The sequence below is a fragment of the Dreissena polymorpha genome, chromosome 9 (assembly GCF_020536995.1).
Source record: "Dreissena polymorpha isolate Duluth1 chromosome 9, UMN_Dpol_1.0, whole genome shotgun sequence".
NCBI lineage: Eukaryota > Metazoa > Mollusca > Bivalvia > Myida > Dreissenidae > Dreissena > Dreissena polymorpha.
The window spans coordinates 63,606,257-63,619,648 of record NC_068363.1 but is presented as its reverse complement, the minus strand read 5'-3'; positions in this window follow the sequence as shown (position 1 = coordinate 63,619,648).

Here is a 13,392-nt window from a genome sequence, read left to right as displayed (position 1 = left end):
ATGATATCAAACAGAAGAATTAAAATTATATCAAGTCATTTATCAAAAAAAGTATAATAAAACATCAAACATTGATTTCTTAAACACACCGATAAAACGCCGGAGTGAAAACAATAACTATATATGTGAAGGTATCTTAACCGAAGAAGAATGTTATGGTGCCTTAAAAGAAATGAAAAATGACAATTAATTAAGAACCCTGCTTCGGACAGACAAGTTTACAGTAGAATTTTATAAAAAACCTTTTGGGATGATATTAAAAATCTTTCATCGAATCGATCTATTCATTTACACACGGACATCTAACTGACTTTTAAAAACAAAACATTATATCATTTATCCCGAACCCTAACAAGGATACCACTATTTAAACAAATTGGCAACCAATATCACAACTTAATGTAGACTAAAAAATAGCTACAAAAGCCATCGCAAATAGAATTTAAAAAAATCATCAATAACAGGTTTCATAAAAGGGAGATATATTGGGGGAGAATGTCCGACTTATTTTTGAAATAATCGAATACCTTGAACACAAACAAGTGCCCGGTCTTTTATTTTTTTCAGATTTTGAAAAGGCATATGATACTTTAAATCATGAATTTAGATTTAATTGTTTAAAATTTCGGCGATGATCTTATTCGTTGGGTAAAGCTGTTTTACCATGATATTAGTACATGTATTATTATTATGAACAATGGCTTCATTTCGGTGAGTTTTAAAATTAACAAGAGCTGTCAGAGGACAGCGCGCTCGACTATTCGAGTGCTTGACAGTATAACGTAAGCCATCATGGAGGAAATTGTTCATATTCAATAAGGTCAAGGTAATATAGTCATATTCTAAGTGAAAGTGGACCATAATTAAAACAAATTGATCGCTTACGTTTTAAAGAAGTTGTACTTCATAGACGATTCTGAGTTCAGGTATATTGTTCACAATGTATTGAACATTTGTAAAGAGATAAAACAAACTAATAAGATTTTATTTCAAGTCTGATAGCAATAGCATGGGTGGGATGGTTAGACGGTTCTTGGATTGGATGTGGGCGTGAAGAGGGGATATAATGTGGGTGTGTGGTCATTTATAAGATGATCTTTCAAAAATAAAAAAAGGAAAAAATAAAAATAAAAATTGGGGGGGGGGGGGATTTTGGGGTAGGGCGTGGGGATGGTTTGGGTGGAGTCTATTGTGGTATGTCATGTAAGTGTTGTTTTGTCAAAGTATGAATTAAATCTGATCATAAATGAAAAAGTTATGGCAATTTAATTAACATTTATTAATTTGACATTGAGAGTCAAGATCATTCAAAGGTCAATGTCAAATTCAACTTGCCAGATACAATACCCTCATGATAGTAAGAAAGTATTTGAGGTTTGAAAGCAATAGCCTTGATACTTTAGAAGTAAAGAGGATCTAAACACTAAACTTAACAAAATATTCAATTATCTAAGTATAAAAGGGGCCATAATTCTGTCAAAATGCCAGTCAGAGTTACATAATTTTGCCTGCAGAGGCCCCTTATGATAGTTTATAAGTGTTGCAAGTATGAAAGCAATAGCTTTGATACTTTAGGAATAAAGTGAACCTAATCACAAAACTTAAACTAATTTTCAATTTTCGAAGTATCAAAAAAAAACGAATATAATTCTTACAAAATGCTTGATACAGTTGTCTGCTCTTGTTTATAGATCATGTTGGCAAAGAAGTATGCAAAATATAAAAGGCAATTTGACAAGGTACATAGACAATATTTGAGGTAGGACGCAAACTTTAACATAGATTTATCAATAATATGCATATTCTAAGTGGCAAAAGGGCCATAATTCTTACAAAATGCTTGATATAGGTTGGGGTCATGTTGGTGAAGAAGTATGCAAAATATAAAAGCAATATGTCAAGGGACATTGAAAAAATTTGAGGTAGTACGCAAACTATAAATACACACACACATATATATATATATATATATATATATATATATATATATATATATATATATATATATATATATATATATATATATATATATATGGTGTTAGGCAAGGTTGTCCTCTCTCATCGTCACTGTTTGTAATATGTAACGAAATACTGTCTAATTGACATGACGCCTTATCAGTGATCGCTCCGCCCACTTAATCACGTGGCTCAGCGGGAAGAAAACCTAGACAAGCTTACACCAAAATGGCGTCTTTGCCTATAGACTGCATATAGATTTACGCGATATTCCGGATGATTTTATGGACTTGTATGACACCATATTACACTTGTAAAGGAGTTGATGCCATTTAGTTATTCTGCAAATGCAAAAAATATACGATTAAAGAGAACATCAGCTATTTATAACGGGTAAATCGGTACATTAAACACGCTCTCAAACGCTTGCGCGCTTACCAAAATCAAACCCGTTATTACGTGTAATGGGGGTATTTGCAATAAATTAACACTTCACCGGTATTTACCCGTGTAATTAACAAAATTATTACCGAAACATTCCCCCCTACCCGTGTATTTGACACGAAATAGCGCTTTATAACTGGGCATTCGGTGAAGTTTTACGCGCTTTCTGACGCCGGGTGGGTACCTCAATCCCACATGTTATTGCGTATAAAAGTGATATTAATCATATTAAACATTGCTTATGGGACATTTATCAATCACTATAATTTAAAGCGCAAAAACAACACAGTAAGTTTGGACATTGTCTGATATAAAATTAGCGTTGTACGAAATGGAATACGGTCAGGCTATTATAAATTAATAAGGCTACCAATTTCAGACGCTCGCGCAGATACCGACTTCCCCGAAGTTACCGCATTTATTAGGTAACTAATATCAGTAATAATAACTCTTTTACAATAGCATTTATCGATACGTCTTTATTAAAATAATAACAAAATGGTTTTCACTTGTTTCTGATACACACAGAAACGCGATTTTTAACGGGGATTTCGTAAAGTTACACGAATTGGGTACCAAAATTCTCAATTATTTTACATGCACACGTGACATAATACATACTTAATAATGCTTATTTATTGCTTATATGACATTTCAAGTTTGTGAAATAAATTAATGTTCTATAAAGGGGATCTCGGTTATTCTTGAAGCTTCCTCGTACTCTTGTCTAGACCGCATTGCCGCGTTGGAAATGGTATAAATTTGATTCATCTAACTTATCCTTCTGGATACCAAATGCCAGAGTTGCATTAACCCTTTTTACACCTTTTTGCCATATTTCATTTCCGTTTTTTAATCCGAACAAAATAAACGAAACTCGTTTAAAAAATGAGATCTAGGCATTCGAGCTCCTAGTGTGGATTAAAAGCGTTTATTGGTGACACCACATGAGTGCAAATGTGAAGATACCGTTAATAAGATAATATATCACATGTCACCTTCAAATAACATGTATGATGTCAATTAAGTGCATTACTATCAGAGTAATGAAACACAGCATGAATTAGGCTTCATGCTGGGTTTTATTTCTCTTTAAGTAATGCAGATGAACCTCGCTTCTGACCTAGTAACTGATTAAACTATTTTAAAAACACGTGACATAGTATGTGATAATCAGATCGATAACATAAACTATTTAAATCTGCTAGTATATCCGATAAAAATATAATATAATTGTCTGTGACAGTGTTGACGTTCAGTTGTTCGTGGTGACGACCGCATGTATTTATACATCTCTTACACTTCTCAAGATCTTTTTTCGGCTTTGGAAACGATATAAATTAAATCTCACCAACTGATCTTTCAGGATATCGATTGTCCGAGTTACATAATCCCCATTGACACCGTTTAACCATTTTTAATCGTTTTTTACAGAGGAAAACAAAAGAAACTCGTTGGAATAAAAGTGAACCTAAACATGTAGCTCGTCTAGAAAATGGCGGACAGGTCGTTGCTAACGAGTGCGCCCGATTAATCGATCGCTGATTGGTGGATCAATTCTAGTGGGCGGAGCGATCATAGATAAGGCGTCATGTCAATTATATTGAAAAAGACCAGAACATTAGGGGCATTGTTGTGAATAATGTAGAAATAAAACAGTCGCTCATCGCAGACGACGCAATCTTTACAACAACGTTGCACAAAATTCTTTTGAAAATTTGGTCAATACAATAACACAATTCGGGCATACTTCTGGATTAAACCTTAACAATTCAAAATCAATAGTTTTAAGAGTAGGGCTATTTAAGAATACTACAATCCGGTTTTGCAATTATCACAAATTTATTTGGACATCGGAATCTGCAAACACTCTTGGGTTATCCTTTTATAACTGTAAAATAATAAATATGTTCATGATCCTAGAACCCAAATTATGTGCATTCAGTAATTGTCTTAAACAATTGCATTACAGAAAATTGACCTGAGGCCAACATTTTTTTATTATCTGTTTTACGGGAAATTTTTCAAACATATTGAGTCCGGGGTGATAAATAAAAATAAAAGCATGAAAAGAGAGCAGTCGACCAAAAAAATAAAAATAAAACTGTCTAAACCGAAAAAAAAATGAAAATTTAAAATCTCAGCCAATTTAACCTTATGTATACTTGCATTAACCTTTAAGTGTTTTATATATCTCATTACACTGTTATAGAAGCTTTTTATAATTATAGGTAACATACTTTTATATATATTTATAGGTAAAAGCACCTTTTGCATGTATATTGTTGTAATAGAGACTAAACCCGCCAGGTGTGTTAAGTGTAGTATAGTGATCGTTAACCTTTTGTTCAGTGTATATCATATGTATGTTTACAACAAATATAGCATGCCTTTGACTTGAATCAAAAAGACTTAAACACTATAATATTGTTAAGAATAAAAAGAATGTGAATTTGCTACTTTATCAAGAAGATTTCTTTTCTTTTTTTTTAAATAATTAAAACTTTGGAATTCATAGGTTTGGATACTATACGCCTATTCTTGAGACTTTGACGGCCATATTAACATCTGGACCCAATGTCATTTTCTTCTGAAGCTGTTTTGCATACTTGTTATGCCCCCGGATCGAATGATCGGGGGTATATTCAATTGTTTTTGGCCTGTCTGTCTGTCTGTCATTGTATGTGTCTGTCTTTGTATGCGCCTGTCACTGTATGCGTCTGTCATTGTATGTGTCACAAAACTTAAACCTTGGTCATAACTTTTGCAATATTGATGATTGCAACTTGATATTTGGCGTGCATGTGTATCTCATGGATCTGCACATTTTGAATGGTGAAAGATAAAGGTCATCCTTCAAGGTCAAAGGTCAAAAAAATATTCAAAGCGGAGCATTAGCGGGCATTGTGTTTCTGACAAACACATCTCTTGTTTCTTAAAATAGTATATATATATGGGTGGGTGAGAAATAGATTATTGATGCAAGTACCTGTAGTTCAGTCCTTATGTTCATCATAAAGTTAAGTAAAGTAGTACTTCTTAGATATTTTCATGATGTGGCTTTTTATCAATAAAAATATTATAGGATCTACATTTTAATAAATACGCATATTTATTAAAGATATCCAAAACTTCTTATAACATCGAATTGTCGCATAGTTCATCGAGACACAACACAAGATAAACGTCCAATTCTGATTTCTTTACGTTTTATTTCTGCTTATTATCACAACACAACGTTTTCATAATGTTTGTCAAATACAAGATAACACGCGAAGCCCGCAACAGGCCCAGCCCGCGAAAGCAAGCAACAATGCTCCTCTATTAAATCTAACCGCGGAATTTCCTTGCTACATAAAACATCTCGTTTCATACTAAAATACACATCAACATAAAATAACACAGTTCCTTATAACATATTTGATTGGTCAAATCGTTATATTGACTACTCGTTGATTTCTAATTGGTTTGGTCAAAAACGTCCCTTAATGCTTGTTACTTGCCGCTTACCGCTACAGTACTGTTCAAATACGACATCCCCCCCCCCGGGGACGAAGTAACCAAATTATTTACGTGTTTACTCATATATCGAATGATCCTTTCATACAACTGATTTGACTACATAGTTCAATGGATGTGAGATATAATTTAATAAGACTAAGATTCCCGTTGCAATACTTTATATGAATGGTGATAAAAAGATATTCCTGTAATCGTGTTCATCGGCATAGTTAAATGGATGTATAAAATAATTTAATAAGATTAAAATGTATGTGTCAATACTTTTGACCAAGCTATCAACTCCACTGCCTTTGCTAAATACAAGCCTCCCAGTAACAAATTCATTCGTTTAGAATATGTTATCCTTGACCTTTCAAATTGTTGGTTTAGCCTACTTTAACATTAAATGTACATGTATGACTGGTCTCTACTTGCAAGAGATCTTAATTTAAGAATAATAATATTCAAATCCTATAATCATGGCCAATATATCACCAAAATGTGTTACTCAATTTCCAAAGTTCATTTACGTTATTATTATTTCTAACATTCAAATATTTTCTTTATAGAACCCTTAATATTTTATTTAACATTATATGCTATTACGTTACAGAATGTTATGGTTGATGCCACCTCTTTACTTTTCTAATTGAAATGATCTCTCCTCCATTTTTAATTGATTTGATTTTGAAATATTCACCATGCGCCTCATTGTTGTTAACGTCCGCCATTTGCGAAAATATAGTATGAATATCATTGGTAAAATACTCACCGATTGGCTAGTAGCATGTGTTATTGGCTGCATTAGCCAATGCAAATCGCTGACTCTTTACAAGTCGACTTGGTACAACGAAACAACCCGTACTATAAACAAATTTTAAACAACACTTTTGGCAAATTTGCGCATATTTTTTAGTTTTGGATAAAATACCAGGTCGGCGGGTGAAACCTAAAAAAAAACGAAAGTGACTTTTATTTTTATTTGTATTAGTCGAAATATAGGGTCGGGAGCTCCCGTAAAACAAATTATAAAAACAATTTGGCCTCACTTGTGAAAATTACAGTAATAAAAGCATTCGCCTTACCAAAACTAGTATATACATTCAATGTCTTATCGCACCCTCCTAAACACACCATACAAAAATAAACTAAGGAAATATTTAACTTCTTATGGGACGGTAAACCCGACAAAATAAAACGCAGCAAAATAATAATGAATTATACAGATGGAGGCCTTAAATTAACATTGAAATGTTCTTAAATTCTATAAAGGGATCATGGGTTAAACGACTACTTGGAGAAAATAATAGTATGTGGAAGTGTATGTATGATACAATCCTACGAAAATATGGTGGAGCATTGCTACTTGAACCAAATTTGCAAACACAAGATATAAAACGTATATGTAAAGACAACGAATTTCTAAAACATAATTCAAAGATGGAAAACGTGTAAAAATTGCTATAAACATAACTTCAGCAAACATATTATATTGAATAATAGTAAAATAAAAATTAAAAATAAAACTTTGCACTTGAAAGATTGGCACGACAAAGGAATCGTGTTTGTTGATCAGTTAGTAGACTTTCTCGTGAAGAAATTTTATAGCTTCACTGATTTCAAATATATATTTATATATATATAATTCATCAGACAATGACTTTCTTCAATAAAAAAGTCTTATAAAAATCATACCTAAAGACATATTTGAACTTGTAGACGAGCGTTTTTAACAGGATCAATGAAAAAATAATTACTAGATATAATCAAAACATCGTACCAACCAACTAAATGTTTATACAATCAGCTGTCTGAAATAAAAAACAAAACAAATTCTAATGCGGAAAACAGATGGCAAAATATTTTTCAAAATAAAGAGTTAAATTGGGCAAAGATATACACGCTAGTGTTCAAAACCTGTACGGATACAAATTTAAGATGCTTCCAATATACATTAAGCTGCTACGAATACATATTTCTTTCGTTGCAAACTGACGAGCTCTAACTTATGTGATCTGTGCAATGAATACGATGAAGACATTGAACATTTGTTTTGGAAATGCCGGGTAGCGCAACATTTTTGGAACAGATTAGTGGACTACATGTATGATAAAGGCATTTTATTATATTTTAACTACGAATAAATTTGTTTTGGACATTTGGAATATTATAAAAACATGCAAACTATTAATTTTATCATTTATTTAATGAACTATTATATATTTAAATTAAATAGAATGCAACAACCTCCTTATTTCAAAAATTTCCTTACAGTCCTAAACTTACGCTGTGATATAGAACAAGAAATAGCCCCAACAAACAACAATCTCGAATAATTTAAAACAATTTATCAGAGATTACTTGACGGTCAGTTTTGAGCTTCCAGCTTTTTTTCATATTTCTTTCTTACTTTTACGTTTGCTTTGTCTTTTGTTTTCTTTTCGTATTAAAAAACCATAAATAATTACACATTGTCTTACCACAAGTATCGCTAATTTCCATGCAGATTAAACCTATTTCAAAGAAAAAAGATTTAAAAAAAACATTTCATTGTACGTGCATATACTCCAATAAATTGCATTGCTATCTTCTTGAAAGAAAAATGTTTACAATTTATGTACATGTATAATGTTTGTTTTTTAGTGATATTACATACAAAAAAATACTGAATAGTTTAAACGAAACGGAACAACTTTAATGCTACAGATTCAGAGGTATTGGAATATGTTCTGACGGTTGATGAATTTCAATGTTTAAGTTCGTGAATATAGATTTAGAACTAATAAGACCGTATTCACTATACATTAACATGGCTCTAAATTATTTGTTTTGTTGTTGTTGTTTTGTCAGGATTGTTCTCAACAATACCGATCCAAGCCAGTGCACAGACCTTTCTCCAGCACTGCCCTCGATAAAATACATTGATTTATGGCTTTTCAGATGATCCTTTCCCTGGCTATGCAGTCTAATCAGCATGCTGCTGATGACACGTGATCATAAGGTGATGTGTGAGCTGTTTGCGTTTGAAATAACGTCTCGGGTTGGGATCGCAATCAGCAGATCATTTAGAACTGGCAAAATAAAAAGAGAAAGAGAACATAATAAAATAGCAGTGTCCCTAATTAGAAATGCCTTTCGGTGGGAGGCTCTGAAGATCCAGAGTCTGAGTCTGGATGATCTTTGTAAAACTTTAAAAGTGAATCATAAAGAGACATTCTCTCAGACACAACCACAGCTTTTACAGCTGGATAAACTAAGTATTGAAGAGGTTTGTGATAATCCTGCTATGTGGTAGACTCTTCATGGTTTGAATATCACGAGTTTGAGTCTGTGTTTACTGAGGGTAGTGAAGCATACAGAGTCGTTGTCTCAGGCATTATCTTCTCGTAAACAGCTAGAAATGCTTCGTATTGCAGTGCAGTATGACAGTCCTGGTCTGTGGGAGGCTCTTCATGGTCTACATATCAAGAGTCTGATTCTGGCTGGTGTGTTGAGCGGTTTGAGAGTGGAGCATACAGAGTCGTTGTCTCAGACACTATCATCGCTCACACAGCTGGAATCACTTAGTATACGTGTGGATGAAGACAGTATTGATCTGTGGGGGGGGGGGGGGTTCTCTATGGTCTGAATATCAAGAGACTGAGTCTGAGTGGCGAGAGGAGAGCTTTGATAGTGGATCATGCAGAGTCGATGTCTCAGTTGCTGTCATCACTCACACAGCTTGAAAAACTTACAATAGATGTGAATACATACATTGCGCTTCAGGTACCTCAAAGTATTTGAATATCTATTCTAACGTAATGCTTCCATCCAAATTACGCGACCTTGTGGACACACTGGCTGCATGTACCCATACAATTCAGAGTAAGCTAGATTTTGGTTGTGCTTCTTGTGTTGATCCCCTAGAACGAGTCCCAATGCAGGAATACATGCCAATTCAACAGGAAATGGCTGCACGAAATAATGTTGCAGTGGAACAATTCCGAATAATATGCATGGCCGGATTATTCCGATTTAGCCATATCTGCAGAACAGACTGTACGTGACATTGGCGATATTGATGTCGCTGCTCAAGATGACCGTAGAGTTAAATATGATATTTGTGCCACCTTCGCTAAATATATGTACTTCAACATAATTCATGGAATTTCAATGCGACTTCATATAAGCCCTGACTCAGTTTCATAAAAATGTATGTTTATATGAAACCAAATGTTATTAACGTCTTAAAGTATTTGTTTTGTTTTTTTTATTATTCAATATCATACATACAATGTAAACATGTATATGATCATACAACATAGTGATTGTACAAAGCAATAAAGTTCAAACATGTTATACAAGATATGCTAATATATATTTTTTTTGAGAGAAAAGAAAAGAACAACAGAGGAATAGTTTTGAAAAATGATGAGTTGTATAAAGTCGGAAGAAAGCATGCTGGACTTGTGTGTTTTGTTGTATATTCACAATGATCTTGTCAGATTGACAAAATTAAATAAATAAACATAACTGTTTTAGAGAGATAAACTAACATTATAGTGAATGTATATAAGTGGACAAAACATTATGAGAATTTAATCCGATTCCATTGTTGTTCAAAGATTTGTAATGAGTCATTACTGAGGGCTATTTCTTTCTCAATCTGGATTTTTAGTTTAAGACTATGGACAAAACAATTAAAATTTGGTACTAGTTTTTTGTACTTCATGTTTAAGATAAAATATTTCATCAATATGACCATAAAATTCACAATATTATTACAGTCTATTGATTTCAATGAGTTAATTCCGAAACTTATATTTAAGAAAGATAGTTTAACGTTTAGTTGATGTTGTTCAAGAAAAGATATTAATTGATTCCAAATAGGCTGGATGTGTTTGCACTCCCAAAAAAGATGTTCTATAGTTTCAATGTTTTCACTGCAGAAGTCACACAGATTTGAGTTAGATAATTTGCATTTAAAGAGATATTTATTTGTAGCTATAATTCTTTGGATGTATTTATATTGAAAATTTCTCAGTGTGCTTTCAATAGTTGCTTTATATGGCATGGTAAATATGTGTTTCCAATTAAGTTCATTTTCTCCAAAAAGGACTTGCCATTTATTTTGGATTTTGGAGTTTTCTGTAGGGTTTTTAATTTGTAGTGTGTAAAATATTTTATTTGTTTTGTTTTTTCTTCCAAGTATGTTTTCTACAAATGTTGTTTGAGTACATGGTGTATTATTTGTATTGATTTCAGATTTAATATGTATGGGTATGCTTTTGATTAGTGTGTAGTATTTCAGAAAATTATTTGAAGGTATTCCGTATATGTAGCATATATTATCAAAAGAGTAGAAATCCTTAATTCTGTAGTCATATAATTGGTCGACATATTTAATGCTTCGTTCAAACCAGTCTTTATAGAAAAACGTCTTATTGTTTGAAGATATGTCTTTATTGTTCCACAAAATTGTTTTACTGCTGGTTTGGGTTTCTAAGTTATGAGTGACATCACTCCACGCTGATAGAACATCAGACAGAAATATGTTTTCGTTTGCAATTTCATGTAAGATAGTATTGCTGATGTTACATTCAAAGAGTAAGGAGTCACCATATTTTTTTAGGATTTTCTGGTAGAATAATTTCCATTTACTCGTATTGGTATTATCTAGGTATCTTTTAACCCAGCTGCATTTGATTGCATTTAAGAATGAGTCAATGTTCGTTAATTGGATACCTCCATTTTCTACAGATTGAATTAACTGAGTTCTTTTTATTTTATCAGGCTTACCGTCCCATATGAAATTAAATATTGCTGATTTTATATCGTTAATAACATCATTTGGTGGATTTGGGAGAACTGTTAATACATATATTAATTTAGGAAGTGCAAACGTTTTCAATACTGTGTTTTTTCCGATGAGTGTAAGTTTACGATGATGCCATGATTTTAAGCAGTTTTTGAAATTCTGTAATTTAGGTAGTATGTTTTTAAGAACTGTATCCTTTTCATTATTTGTGAAAGTAATTCCTAACGTTGTGGCTTCATCGGTTGTCCAATTAAATTTCATTTCTTTTTTATATTGAACATTACTTTGTTTTAATTTACCTACTCGTAGCACAGTACATTTACTTTTGTTTAGTTTAAGACCCGATGTCATTCCGTAAAGGGTTAGCGACTCTATTAGGTTATGGAAAGAATCGTAATTGTCATTTAAAAAATAAGTTGCATCGTCGGCAAATAGGGATTGTTTGATTTCTTCGTCAGGTTCTAGTGATATGCCTTTTATGTGTTTATTTGATTGGATGTGATGTGATAGATACTCGATGCAAATAATAAATAGCGATGATGAGAGTGGACATCCTTGTCGAACCCCTCGTTCGATGTTAAAACTGTTTGAAAAGAAGCCATTGTTTATGATTATACTGTTAATATCGGTATAGAATAGTTTGACCCATTGAATGAGACTTTCGCCAAAATTCATATTTTCTAAGCAAGAGAACATAAATGAATGATCAAGCGAATCGAATGCCTTTTCAAAGTCTGCAAAGAATATTAGACCAGGATTATTTGAATTGTTGAAATAGTTGATGCATTCTTGGATAAGACGAACGTTTTCACCAATGTAGCGTCCTTTTATGAAACCAGATTGAGATTTTGAAATGATTGATGGTAATATTTTTTTAATTCTGTTTGCTATACTTTTAGTTGCAATTTTATAATCATTGTTTAGTAAACTAATCGGGCGCCAGTTTGATAACGATTCTAAGTTTTTTCCAGGTTTTGGAATAAGTGATATAATACCTTGTTTTTGTAGAGTAGTTAAGTTTTCGTTGTTAAATGAATAGTTTAGTGAATTAATTAGATGTGTTTTTATATCATTCCAGAATATTTTATAAAATTCGATTGTGATGCCATCAGATCCTGGGCTTTTGTTATTTTGCATTTCTTGTAGGGCTAATCCACATTCATATTCATTAAGCAATCCGTCGCACAGTTGTTTTTCCTCCTGGTTTAAAGCGTGATGTGTATTTTTAAAAAGGGTGTTATCTTCAACATTTTTTCGTTTATAGAGGGTTTCGAAAAATAAACGTTGTTCTTCTAGTATTTGAGTTCTGTTTGTTATATCTTTGCCATTGACTACTAATTTGTGTATAGTTTTTTGTTCACTTCTACGTTTTTCAATGTTTGCGAAATATTTTGTGTTTTTTTCATTGTGTTCAACATGCTGTGCACGCGCTCTTAGTATTATTCCATTGAGATGTGTATGATAGATTCCATCTAATATTTGTTTTTTTATTGTTATTTCATTTTCAATGTCGGTGGTATCATTTGTGTTTGTTTGATGCAATTGTTTTTCAAGTGTTTCAATGGTTTTGATGGTTTCAGTTTCAAGTTTGTGTGTTTCTTTTTTTTTAAATGATGTGTATCTAATTGTTGTATTACGTATATTTCCTTTAATTACTTCCCATAAGGTGTTTGGGTTTGCGTCTTTATTATTTT